At 33.7% G+C, this 11,458-nt stretch overlaps 1 protein-coding gene and 1 long non-coding RNA gene across 3 annotated transcripts in view; one reads left to right on the forward strand and one right to left on the reverse strand.

The window, feature by feature from the left end:
- Nucleotides 1-4,307, reverse strand: part of LOC142354623 (uncharacterized) — a 29,846-nt gene extending 25,539 nt beyond the window's left edge. Inside the window, exon 1 of the mRNA XM_075406958.1 lies at nt 4,228-4,307. The gene's annotated coding sequence lies outside the window, so the exon portion shown is untranslated. The remainder of the gene's footprint in view (nt 1-4,227) is intronic.
- Nucleotides 1-8,671, forward strand: part of LOC142354624 (uncharacterized) — a 33,211-nt gene extending 24,540 nt beyond the window's left edge. For both annotated transcript variants that reach the window (XR_012761104.1, XR_012761105.1), the window contains exons 3-4: nt 4,226-4,336; nt 8,318-8,671. This is a non-coding gene — a long non-coding RNA (uncharacterized LOC142354624). The remainder of the gene's footprint in view (nt 1-4,225; nt 4,337-8,317) is intronic.
- The last annotated feature ends 2,787 nt before the right edge of the window (nt 8,672-11,458 follow it).

Genomic DNA, 11,458 nt, shown 5'->3' on the forward strand with positions numbered 1-11,458 from the left:
TAATGGGAACATGTTTCCCAATCCAAGAAGTCAATTCGGTGTTGTTGAGAGTCATGTCAGTAACTGTTATTGACTCAAAATCGAAAACAATTAAGTGAGAAAATGATCTCAGTTCTGCTGGAACCACAATATTAACGTCTTCCAGCCGATCGAAAACAGTCTCTTGACAGCTGATAAGCTCCTGAGGGATACCTCTGTTGTGTGTTTTCGGAAACAATTTCTGAGATGGACCAACAAATTGTTTGATCTATCGAAAAACTGATCGCATACATAGCACCGGAATTCTTTTAGGAACTTATTGATGTCTGCTGTCCAACAGATATGATTCTCATATCTCAACAAAGATGTTGTCTGTGCACGCTTTAAGCAGGATCGACGAGTAAGTATATATTTCAGACGGATCGTTAATGAAAATTGTGTAAACTTGAATGTTTTGGTAAGTCAGCTCTTCAAGAATGTGAATATCATCTTCATGTACTCCTTGAAAGCTCTTGCCATCTTTCTTTGTTGCTGAGAGAAACGACTGCATCAATTTCAACGTACTTTGCTGTAGCTTATCACTGCCATTTATTTCGTAGGTCAGTGCACGGATCATACACAAGTTGTCTTGGTAGGGTTTTTTCTCTCCATCGGAAATAAAACATTTAACCAAGGGATTTTTGACTAAGGCTGAGGGAATAGGTTGTTCAATGCATCCAAGCGGAACACCACTGAGAAGAAATACAAAGAATGTGACATTTGTAACGCCATAAATTTTCCACTTTGTGTCTGGGCTATGATTAATTAGATTGGGAAGAAGATCTTCACTTCTCAATTTCGATTTGATAAAACTGAGATTTGAGTCATCAGAGAGAACAATGGGATTCATGAATACGGGATTCTTATCTGCTGCGTAATAGTATCGAAATTCGTCAGAGTTATGCACACTCTGCAGCACGAGTCGAAACGAAATATTGATTTTAGCTGAACTGGGTAAGTCTTTGTAAACAAAATCCAATTTATTGATCACTATTTCGTGGCTGAGGTCGGCCAACTTGAAGTTGTGTACTTTCTTTCTAGACAATTCAAGCATCGAGTCTTTCAAAAAGTGTTTGACGGTTTCGAGCTCACTGTGAAGAGCGGAGGATTCTCCATATATAGATAAGTCAACGTCATTGTAAGCCACTGGAGCAGAATGCTGGTGATTGTTTCGTTTATGATGAATAAGTTGATAATATGTTGATAACGATAAATTGCAGCTTCTGCATGAAAACTTTTTCTCTTGAATGAGTGACGGTGCATGTTTTGAAGCAATGTGACGCTGAAGTTTCTCGTCGTCTGGAAATTACTGGGATCATTGTGGGCAAGCTCTTGCGTGAAGCTTTTGATGTCTACTCATATTGGATTTCAAGATAGTTTTATCGCAAGAATTGCAAAGTTCTTTTTGTCCGACTTTCGAGGCATCTCTGAAAATAAGTTGTAAGACTAGAAGTGAGCAAGGGGGAGTAAAAAATCGTTAAAATCGAACTTGCGGTGAAGTAAAGTTTTTGTCAGAAGTTGTAAACGTTATTGTACTCAACTGCACTCAAATCTGTAAATCAGAAAAATGAAAAAAGACATAAATGAAAAGTTCTTTGTTGAACATGACGTATTTATGACGGCATAATGACGTAATTGTGACGACAGATTGACTTAATTGTGACGTAATTATGACGTAATTATGACAACACTTTGACGTAATTGTGGATTACTATGATATACTCGTACTGTTATGAGTAATTGTGACGATAATGTAGTGACTAATTGTCTAATCACGTGAGAATTTTAGACCCATTAACAGATGACACAGTATATTTGTTATTTTATAGTTACAATGCAGAGGTCATTTAACTCCAGATAAATATAATGGGATCACGTGAGAGCTTTCTTTATTACAATAAAATTTTGAAAACTTGTAAAGTTCTGAAATAATGAAATTGTGGAAATAATGGAAGAAATGAGAACCAATTTAGGAAAAATTTTGAGTAAATTTCTTTGTGTGTATTTTGAGCTCAAATGGGGTTAATTTTTGGCAAGAAATATTTATATTTTGGCAAGAATTGGGTATTTTTTTGATAAGAATTTGGTATTATCCACGAATTGGGTTCTTTTTTTAATGAATTGAGTATTTTTGCCACGAATTTTGTAATTTTTGACCAGAATTGGGTATTTTTTGGGAAGAATTGGGTATTTTTTGCCAGTAATTGGGTATTTCTTGGCAAGAATAAGGTTTTTTCGCTTCAGAGTTGGGTATTTTTTGACAGAAATTGGGTATTTTTTGTTATAATTGGGTATTTTTGTCAGAAATTACGTAATTTTTTGCCAGGAATTGGGTCTTTTTGGTCGGTAGTTGGGTAATTTTTGATAAGAGTTTGGTATTATTTTACAAGAATTGGAAACTTTTGGCAAAAAATGGTAAAATTGCCAAAATTTACGTATATCAGCACAAAGTCGGGTAAATTCTTGTGAATTACAATGAAAAATGATAAAATAGTATTGTGAAAAATGATTAAAAGTTGTAATTGTGATAACTATGCGCGAATGAATAAAATGAGAAAATGCTTAAAGTAAAAGTTCCGCAGATATATTTTATTAAGTAGATAATTATTAGCTGAAGTGCATTTGAGTGGAAAACTGGATGTATTTCCCTGGGGGTAATTAAGATAATTACCCCTGCGTAATTATGATAAGATGACAGGTCTATTGTTCTCTCTCTCTCTTTTTTAGGTACGTCTTTAGAAAATTGATGAAAATAGGCTATAGGTAATCTTTATACATAGGTACGTCTTTTTACCCCCCCCCCCTGTCTTGCTTAGCCTCTACTACTTATATTTATATATATAATTATGTATATATATATATATATATATATATATATATATATATATATAAACTCGCGCTTGTCACTTTTTTCTTTATGTTCATCAGCGCACGAAATAAAAAGAACAGAGTCAACAATTAAATTTTAGATGATTGAGCAAAATTCCTAATGATTGAGATGATTGAGCAAACGTAAACTAGAGGATTAGGAATTCCACAAATTATGGCTTTTTCGATCTTTGATATCGGCACCATAATACACTCCTGAGTGGGATTAAGCAAAAAATCATGTTTTGACACACAAATGTTGTGGGTAATACGGTACTGAGAATATTGCAGATTAGATGACCTCTTCTGAAGAATTACAAGAATTTCTCGTGTCGGGCAACACGTTTTTTCGCGTGAATTAAATTAAATTTCAAGTAAACTTTAATGAAAGAACACACAAATTCTCAAATGTCTATCATAGGAAACTTGTGTAAAAATTTCAATCTTATTGGTAAACAAAAGACTTGATTGATCTTATTAATTGCAGGAGTTTACCTGAGAACAACTAAGAAACAGTTTGTGCAAAAATCTCGAATAAAAATTGGTAGTTCTCCTCATGCGGCCATACAACAGAAAATAGTGTGATTATTCATCGGACGAATAGAAAATATAAACATGGCAAGTCAAAAACCAATTCTTGGTAGTCAAAAAACGTCCTAGAAATTGCCAAAAAAACGCAGAATCAAAAAAAATAAAACTAGACAGAAAATCGTAAAAAATAGCCAACAAATCAGCATGAATCAGCCAAAAAAACGTCTAAAACAGCGCGGAAAACTTCTAAATTACCAAGAAAGGATATTGGTTCTAAAGGATAATGATTCTGATATGTTAATCTGAAAAACTAACAAATGCCAATATTTGGGCTCAATTCGGCTTAAAACAGCTGAAAAACTGCTGAAAACGGCGCAGAAACATCTAAAACGCCCTCAAATTTGCCCAATCAGGGCTAATTTGACCCCCGGGGTGCTAATTTACTGATTGAAATGAATCCGATATCATTTTATAGCGCACCGGGAGAATATATTTCGAAATTCAGTATTTTTAATCGAAATTCTTCGAAAAGAAAAATTTGAATTGGGATTCAACTTGTAAGTGCTACCCAGAAATTAGCCAAAGCTTGACAGACTTGTGGGACTCGTCTTAAGATTTGCCCAGTACTGAAAAACTATTTTAGACTTGCGTTGCACTGATTTAAACTTAGATTTTGGTACGGGTGGTTTCCGAATACAGCTATTTGCCATATAATGGTTTGCCATATTATGTAAAAAGAACTTTTAAAATCTGATATTTCAAACTTTTTCAAAAACGGTTTCTGTAAAGTGTCGAGGAAAGCTGAAAGACTTGTTTGATGCGATCATATATTACACTAAACATTGCAGAAATTGCGCAAATCGAAGAGATTTGAGCAATTAAGAGAAGAACATGCTGGTCACGTTATGCCATTATTTCAGTTAGTATTAGTCAAACACTAATTACTATGCAATCACAAGTTAGGTTTTTAACCATTCTGTGATATTAGAAAGTAAACCTACGACATTCTGCAAACAAGAAAATCATGGCTTCTAATATATTCTACTGACAAATGTCGGTTATCCAGCGATCAACTGACAAGTATTGCAAGGAAATTGTTTTGTGTCGCAAGACAAAATAAACAATTCTGCCAGAGTAAATATCAAGTTTATGGTTAGCGATGATACAATTTAACTGGTTACTTAATCAAGGACTGTAAATGACATTGACTGGTAGAACCGGAATCCAATCTGGAATTTGATTAATCAATGAGAAGTAGCCCATGTAAAAGCACAGTACAAATCTGCAACGAAATTAAAAAGCTTTAAAGAAATTACTAAGCGGACAGTTTGATTTGATGTTCACATTTTAAATATGCTAAATAACGAAATCGCATTTAAATTTAAGTTATTTTCTTTTAATAACCTTGAAGACTAGTCAGAATTTTTATCTGATTGTTGCAGCAGATTTTCAGTCCTTATTGTTTTAATTCTCAAAAAATGTTGCGTATTTTCTAAGGAATGGTTAAGAGAAGAGAATTAATGATAATTACAAAATAAAATCAAAAAACAATATTGCTTGTAAAGTTAATGTTCGACATTTCCGAAAATCTGAAAAACTAGGAATTTTCATTTTTTTTGGCTCAAATTCGGCTTAAAACAGCTTTAAAACGGCTGAAAACGGCTCAGAAACCCCTCAAATTAGCTTAATCAGGGCTAAATTAACCCCCGGGGTGCTAAAAGTTAAATTATCGTAATTTGATCTCATAGAGTCTGCAAAGGAATTGAACTAGTTCATAGGAAAACGGTTGATCTTTTGAACTCAAACTTTATATTTTTGGATTATAAAGCTTTAAAAAATCCTGATTAATCGCCTAGGAAGAATAATTGAAACAAAGGTCAAAAATGAAGAGCTTTTTTTTCTAAATGTAGGGGTAAGAATGTTTTTTTTGTCTACGGGAATAACAAAATAGAATTAGAATAGAAAGAGATCAACAAAATTATATATTCAGTTTTTTCAGGGAAATTCTCATTGCGGCTAACGTAATAATTTAAGTAACAATTGATCCAGTAATTAGGTATTATTCAAGTGCTGCAAAATTCATGATACAAAAATTGACCAATCTGAGCTCCACCAAACTGTAACCATAGCAATCAGTTGATGAATACTTGCAGCTAAAAGTACTACTAATGGAAGGTAGTCTCAAAAACTTTAAAGATGTCCCTAAGGCAGATTTTTAACATTCGGCCTTGGTCAAGCCGCCATTTGTCTTTTTGTATTGAAATACGGAGCAGTTGCTAGAATTTTACTTAACATATTAACTGGGGAAACGGATCTACAGAACTTGAATCTGCTCATCTGCGAATTAAACAAACCCGGAAATAGGTGTCACTGCTGAACATGGCTAAAGGATGTAAGGATTGCGATTAATTTTAGTAAAAAGTGTAAAATTTGCGCTCAATAAGATTAATGCGCTGAAAAAATTTCTAAGCGGTGAAATTTTTTTCACCGTTTAAACGATGAAATAAAATTTTTCACCGCTACCAGCAGAATGCAATGAAAAAAATTCTTAAGCGCTACCAGCAGAAAGCGGCGAAGAACAATTTTTCAGCGCTAAAATGGCAAACCTTACAAATATTCACCGCTAATTTCAAACGCTTATGTTAATTGCACAGGAAATATCTTTGAAGAAAATGACAGATGGCGCAGTGGAATAAGAAAATGGTGACATGCAGGAGGTGAAATGTGCGAACCCCTGTACGGCAGTTTCTTTTTTGCAGGAAACCGGTGAATGCAGTTAAAAAAAATTTGCATCGCTAAAAACCTCGAATCTTACAAAAATTCACCGCTTTCACAGCATTCAACGCCGAAAGATGCGGGCGCTGTGTGGTGAAAAAGTTTTTTTTCACCGCTATTCAACGCTAATCTTACATTATTTTTTGACAAAACTTCGTCCCGTTAAACTATATTTCAAAAACAAATAGATTGAAAAGTTTCCGGGTAAAACAAAATGTTTCGAAATAGTTATTTGCAAACAGTGGGCTGGTTTATTTGCATTCAATCATTTGGTGTCGCGTTTTAAACCAATTTTCTTCAGCCCTCTATCAATTCACCCCGATTTATTCAACCCGCCATCATTTAACCCCACTATCGTTTAAACCCCTCTTTATAAAATTAGAACAATTAGTTTAGTGAAAATTTCAGTACGAAAACAATCGGTATCATTATGTTCAGTATCAAAACTTTTTTTTTGATTACTGGTCTTTTAGTTGTTCATTTTCTATCAAACTCTGGTGATATCTTGTTCTTTTCTTCAAAAATAGTCGCGAACAACTATATTCAGAGGCTCGAAGATTAAGTTTATCACGGCTGTAATAATTGACAAGTCAATTCAAAATTGAAGACTAATTTGAACGTTGAACACAGAATTCAGTTCATTAAAACTGTTTCATGCCATCGTGAGCACATTTGAGTAATTTTAATATTTGGTTCATAATTGTATCTTATACATTGTAAATTCGCATGAATGAATAAGTTCGAAGCAATTTGTCAAATAAGCCCGGTAGAAAACAAAAATGTTTGTCAAACAGAGTAAAATCAAATGCGTATAGACCGAGTTTTTGATCCGATGTTTTATCTGACGCACGTTTTGCAACTTGCCATTATAAAGATGGCCGTTCGCTTACAAACTGAAAAGACTGACTACTTACCATCACAGTCTTCGTACTAAATCTTTTTAAATGAGTTCAGTATCAAAACAGTTTTAAAAATTTTAAGATACTTTTCAAAAATTTATTACGTAATTCTGATCATGTGATATACTATATAAAAGACGAGAAGAAAACTTTTCTCTTCATTTTAAATTGTTCAACATCACAGCACTTTTCAACAGTCTAATAGCCTGCTTTGCACTGCCTTGCAGAAACAAAATATCGGTAAATCTCTTTTTTTTTCTAGATTTTTTATTAATAGAAAAAAATTTATTAGTAGATCTTTTATTAGTACTTGAAATCGTCCATAATTTTCCGAAGGATGGTGTTGAACAATTTGACACTTTTTACCACTCGTAATCTTTACCAGAAAACTTATGGAACGATACGTCATTGATGTTATCAGAATTCGAGAACCATTGATTCTGACTTTCCCGAGGTCAATGGCACATAGACGCATTTTTTGCACAACAAGACGAAAAACTTATAACTTATATCATAACATATGTATTTGTCTAAACAATAGATGAAGTTTATTTATGTGCATTAGGGTTAACAAATCGATCTCTATACTTCTTTTGAAACGTTTGTTATTACAAAGGTAACCAGAGAAAAAAGAGTTATATTGGTTAACATGGTTGACAAACGGATAGTTTTACCCTGCAGACTAAAAATTGAAACGGTTTTCTGTTTAAAACCCTTCGAGCACCATACAAAAATATCATATGAAAACTTGACCAACATACGCAAACATGAATGTACTTGTAGTTACACAACAAAAGTACTTGTATAAGATCTTGTAATCCTTGACCATCGACCCAGCTTCAATTGATCGGCAACTATCGTCGCTCAAGTTTCTTGCAAGCATTACGTGCTTATCTTACAAGATTTTGTTAGAAATCACTGACATCATGAGCCTCAATATATTGCCAGATATCATTCAAGATAATAGAATATAGATTTCGATAAACAAAATAGTGATCTATTCTGTTTGCCCCCCCCCCCCCCCCCAGCTTAGTGAACATAAATCTTTTAAGACCTCCAGGCGCACGTGACATAGTACATAGTAACGTGCTATATGATAACATATAATTTGTAACTGGGGGTCATAAAAAACACTGGGGGGGGGGGGGGGGGGCAGAATAGATTCCAAAATAGGACCTGACTACTTATGAGCTGCGTGGTTTGTGAGTTGTTTGTTCTATTTACAGAAGAGTTCACCACCTCATCTAGAAATGCTGCGACTGATTGTTCTACTGCTCTTTTTTGTTACCATCACACAAGCTGATGTTATGGGAAGGCGCTACCAACAATGGGACGACTTGAAAGAGCGTGGCTATTCGTACCCACAAGAGAGCTCTAAAAGGAAAGCCTGCTTCATGAGCTATAATTGTCCTCCGTACTATCAGTGTCAATTATTCACGTGTGTTCATTTGCGATATTAGCCATTGAGAAAGTGCTGAAATGTCAAGAATATAATTTTGCTCCAAAGTATTATCTAAATTGGGACTAACGTGGGGCTTTATAATTATTCTCGAAATATACATTTTTGATCCATATTACTAGTTTCGCTAATTTGCAGCTCTGCAACTTTGTTACTAACTAAATAATTGTATGTAATTTGTTCAGCTTTACGTTTCTTTTGAATAAAATTTGTAAAGAATTGATTTCTTTCAGAAATTCATTTCACAGGCTAAGTGATATAAAAATAAAATGATATAGGTATCCGAAGGTTGTCAACAGAGATCAGTATAAAACTCAAAATGACAGAACTTAAGAATTAAAAAAAAACTGAATTAGAATGAACTGCTTTGTTTTCTATGCATCCTATACAATCAAAGCTCTATCGGATGAAAACAGGTAAAACACGGCCACGTGCATTCATCGTGTTAATCAAGAACGTGTATATTTGTTTTTGCACGTTGGTAAAATCATTTTAACAAATTTTTTGAATTTATTGTTAATTGTTTGGTTGTTTATTAATTAATGGTTAGGAAAAAATATAGAGAAGTCAATTTTTTTGAATTTATTGTTTATTATTTGGTTGTTTATTAATTAATGGTTTAGAAGAAATATAGAGAAATTATCGGTTGCTAAAATTTTGTGAAGCAAAAAAAAACATTCCAGAAGAACTGTTATGTTGCGCTAATTAGTAATGGTCACCAAACTAAACTATTTTAAATCAATTTTTCTTTTCGCGCTGTCATTTGACCTGTCAATCACTTGTCAGAAATTTATTTCTGTCGCCCAAATAAACATGACTCTAATATCCACTGACTTCAGAAAGCTCAGCTTGATTGTATCACTGGCATGTATATTTCTCATGAAAATCATTGAAAAAAAATTACGTCCAGGATGCCGAAGCGAAATCCATTCATGACCCAATAGAGTGAAACTTTTTGACTCATTAAAATTTTCTATATTTTTCATAGATACATGCTATAAATACAGCTAGAGTTTGTATACTTTTAGCTCTAATTTTACTTAAAAATTTAACTACTGAAGGTTTTTGAAAATCAAACAGCTTTTTGTCACAAGTCTATTTCTTACTAAGTAGATTCAAGACCCACTTCTTAAACTTAGCAGCTTGGTTTAAAGTTGCGCATTATTATTGGTCCTATGACGGTATTTGATATACGGTTTAAAAAGAACAGATCAGTGATTCCCAGCTAAAATTCTCAAGCATCAATTATTACTTGAGGCAAGCGCAATAAAGGGTGTAGGGATTCGGACATCAATTTTTTCGCATGTAATAGAGAAGGAATACGCTATTGTGACCTCGCAAAGTTCAAAACAGTAACCAACTTTCTATCGAAGAAGGAAGAAAAATCGGCACAGTAATAGATGACCAGGAAGCAAAACTTAGACTACGAGACGGCATTAAAGCATAACCAATAACGAAAATATCTGTTACAGAAATGCCCGAGAGTCTACATATCAGATGGTAGGCGAGGGGTTTGTGAGCTCTTCTTTGGGTAAAAAAGTCATTGCATTCTAAGAGGAAGCTGGGCACAACATTTGAAAACTTTTCCAAAAACAAAACAATACCTTCAGGAACACAACAATGTTTTGTGCGCTGAATGTTGAGATATGTCATATTCAAGTCAAATTCTGCGCTGAAGAAAAAATTTCAACATAAGTGAAAAAGTGCGACATTCCTCAAATCCAGAAACCCCAACCAAATTAAATAAGTACAACGAAAAACAATTTTTCTGACGAAATATACAATCCCTCGGTGCAAGTAAGAAATTATTTGATAATCAAGTACAAACTTATAGCATGTCTGTAACATATTGGCATTTATCGTTAAAAAATTGCACAGGACAAATTTAAGTGGTTGACTGCACATGAAAATCACCTGAAATGTGGACTGAGTTCCCTAAATCTCTGTCTGTTGAAAATAAAAGACATCCCGAAGCATATTGTCATACAGATTTGGTTACTGTATGCCGAGTAGACTTGCAGTGCCAAATGACAGAGTTTATCGATTAGATTTATTGGCTATTTGGCGGAGCGAATTCAATATTAATTTTGTAATTTATTAATCCAATTTTCTGAGTGCAGAGAATACGTAAAATTGGTGGCACGAAATTAGCTTTATCAACTAGACTCGTATTTCGCTTTACTAAATGTAGTTTAGAATTGTTCGATATGAATTAGCGCTTTAGCGGAGCGGATTTCAGATTAAAAGAGAGACATCTGAATTTGAATTAGGAAAGATGAAGTATGAGGAAATTAAAGTTAACTAAATCTGAACAACAATTTGATCACAACAAAATATCTCTAAACGCGGCAACTCAAATCACAAGACTTCGTGAACAGACATGGTTTTCAGACACAGGATGTAAACAAATTAAAGAAACGTGAAACATGAAGATTTAATCTTCAAACAAGAAATTGGAAATGAAATTAAACTAAATGATAAACAAAATGAACTAAATTAAGATTAACTTAAATTAAATTCATTTGGTATACCCAAATCAATAGCCCCTTTTGACACAATGTTCTACTATATCACATTTCCCCATCAACAAAATAAGCGACGAAGTAGTTTATAAGAAAATAATAACATATGTACTGATTACTATAAATAATACTATTATGTTTTTGCAAGTTTTAATCTGTATCACTTTCATATAATCTCTCTGCCTCTCCGACTGCCATTGACTTCTCTGGACCCTCGTAATTGGGTGAAATGTAATACTGGGTCGGATGCGTTTGTACAGGAGAACATGGCCCCACTGTAACATCTGTTTCTACATGTTGACTTTGAGTGGCAGTTTTCTTAATTGATGTAATAATAGATTTGTTCTGTATTTGTGTCTGTTTAATTAGTTGTCTTCGTTTACTTC

The sequence above is a fragment of the Convolutriloba macropyga genome, chromosome 15 (assembly GCF_964194025.1).
Source record: "Convolutriloba macropyga chromosome 15, txConMacr16.3, whole genome shotgun sequence".
Classification (NCBI taxonomy): Eukaryota; Metazoa; Xenacoelomorpha; order Acoela; family Convolutidae; genus Convolutriloba; species Convolutriloba macropyga.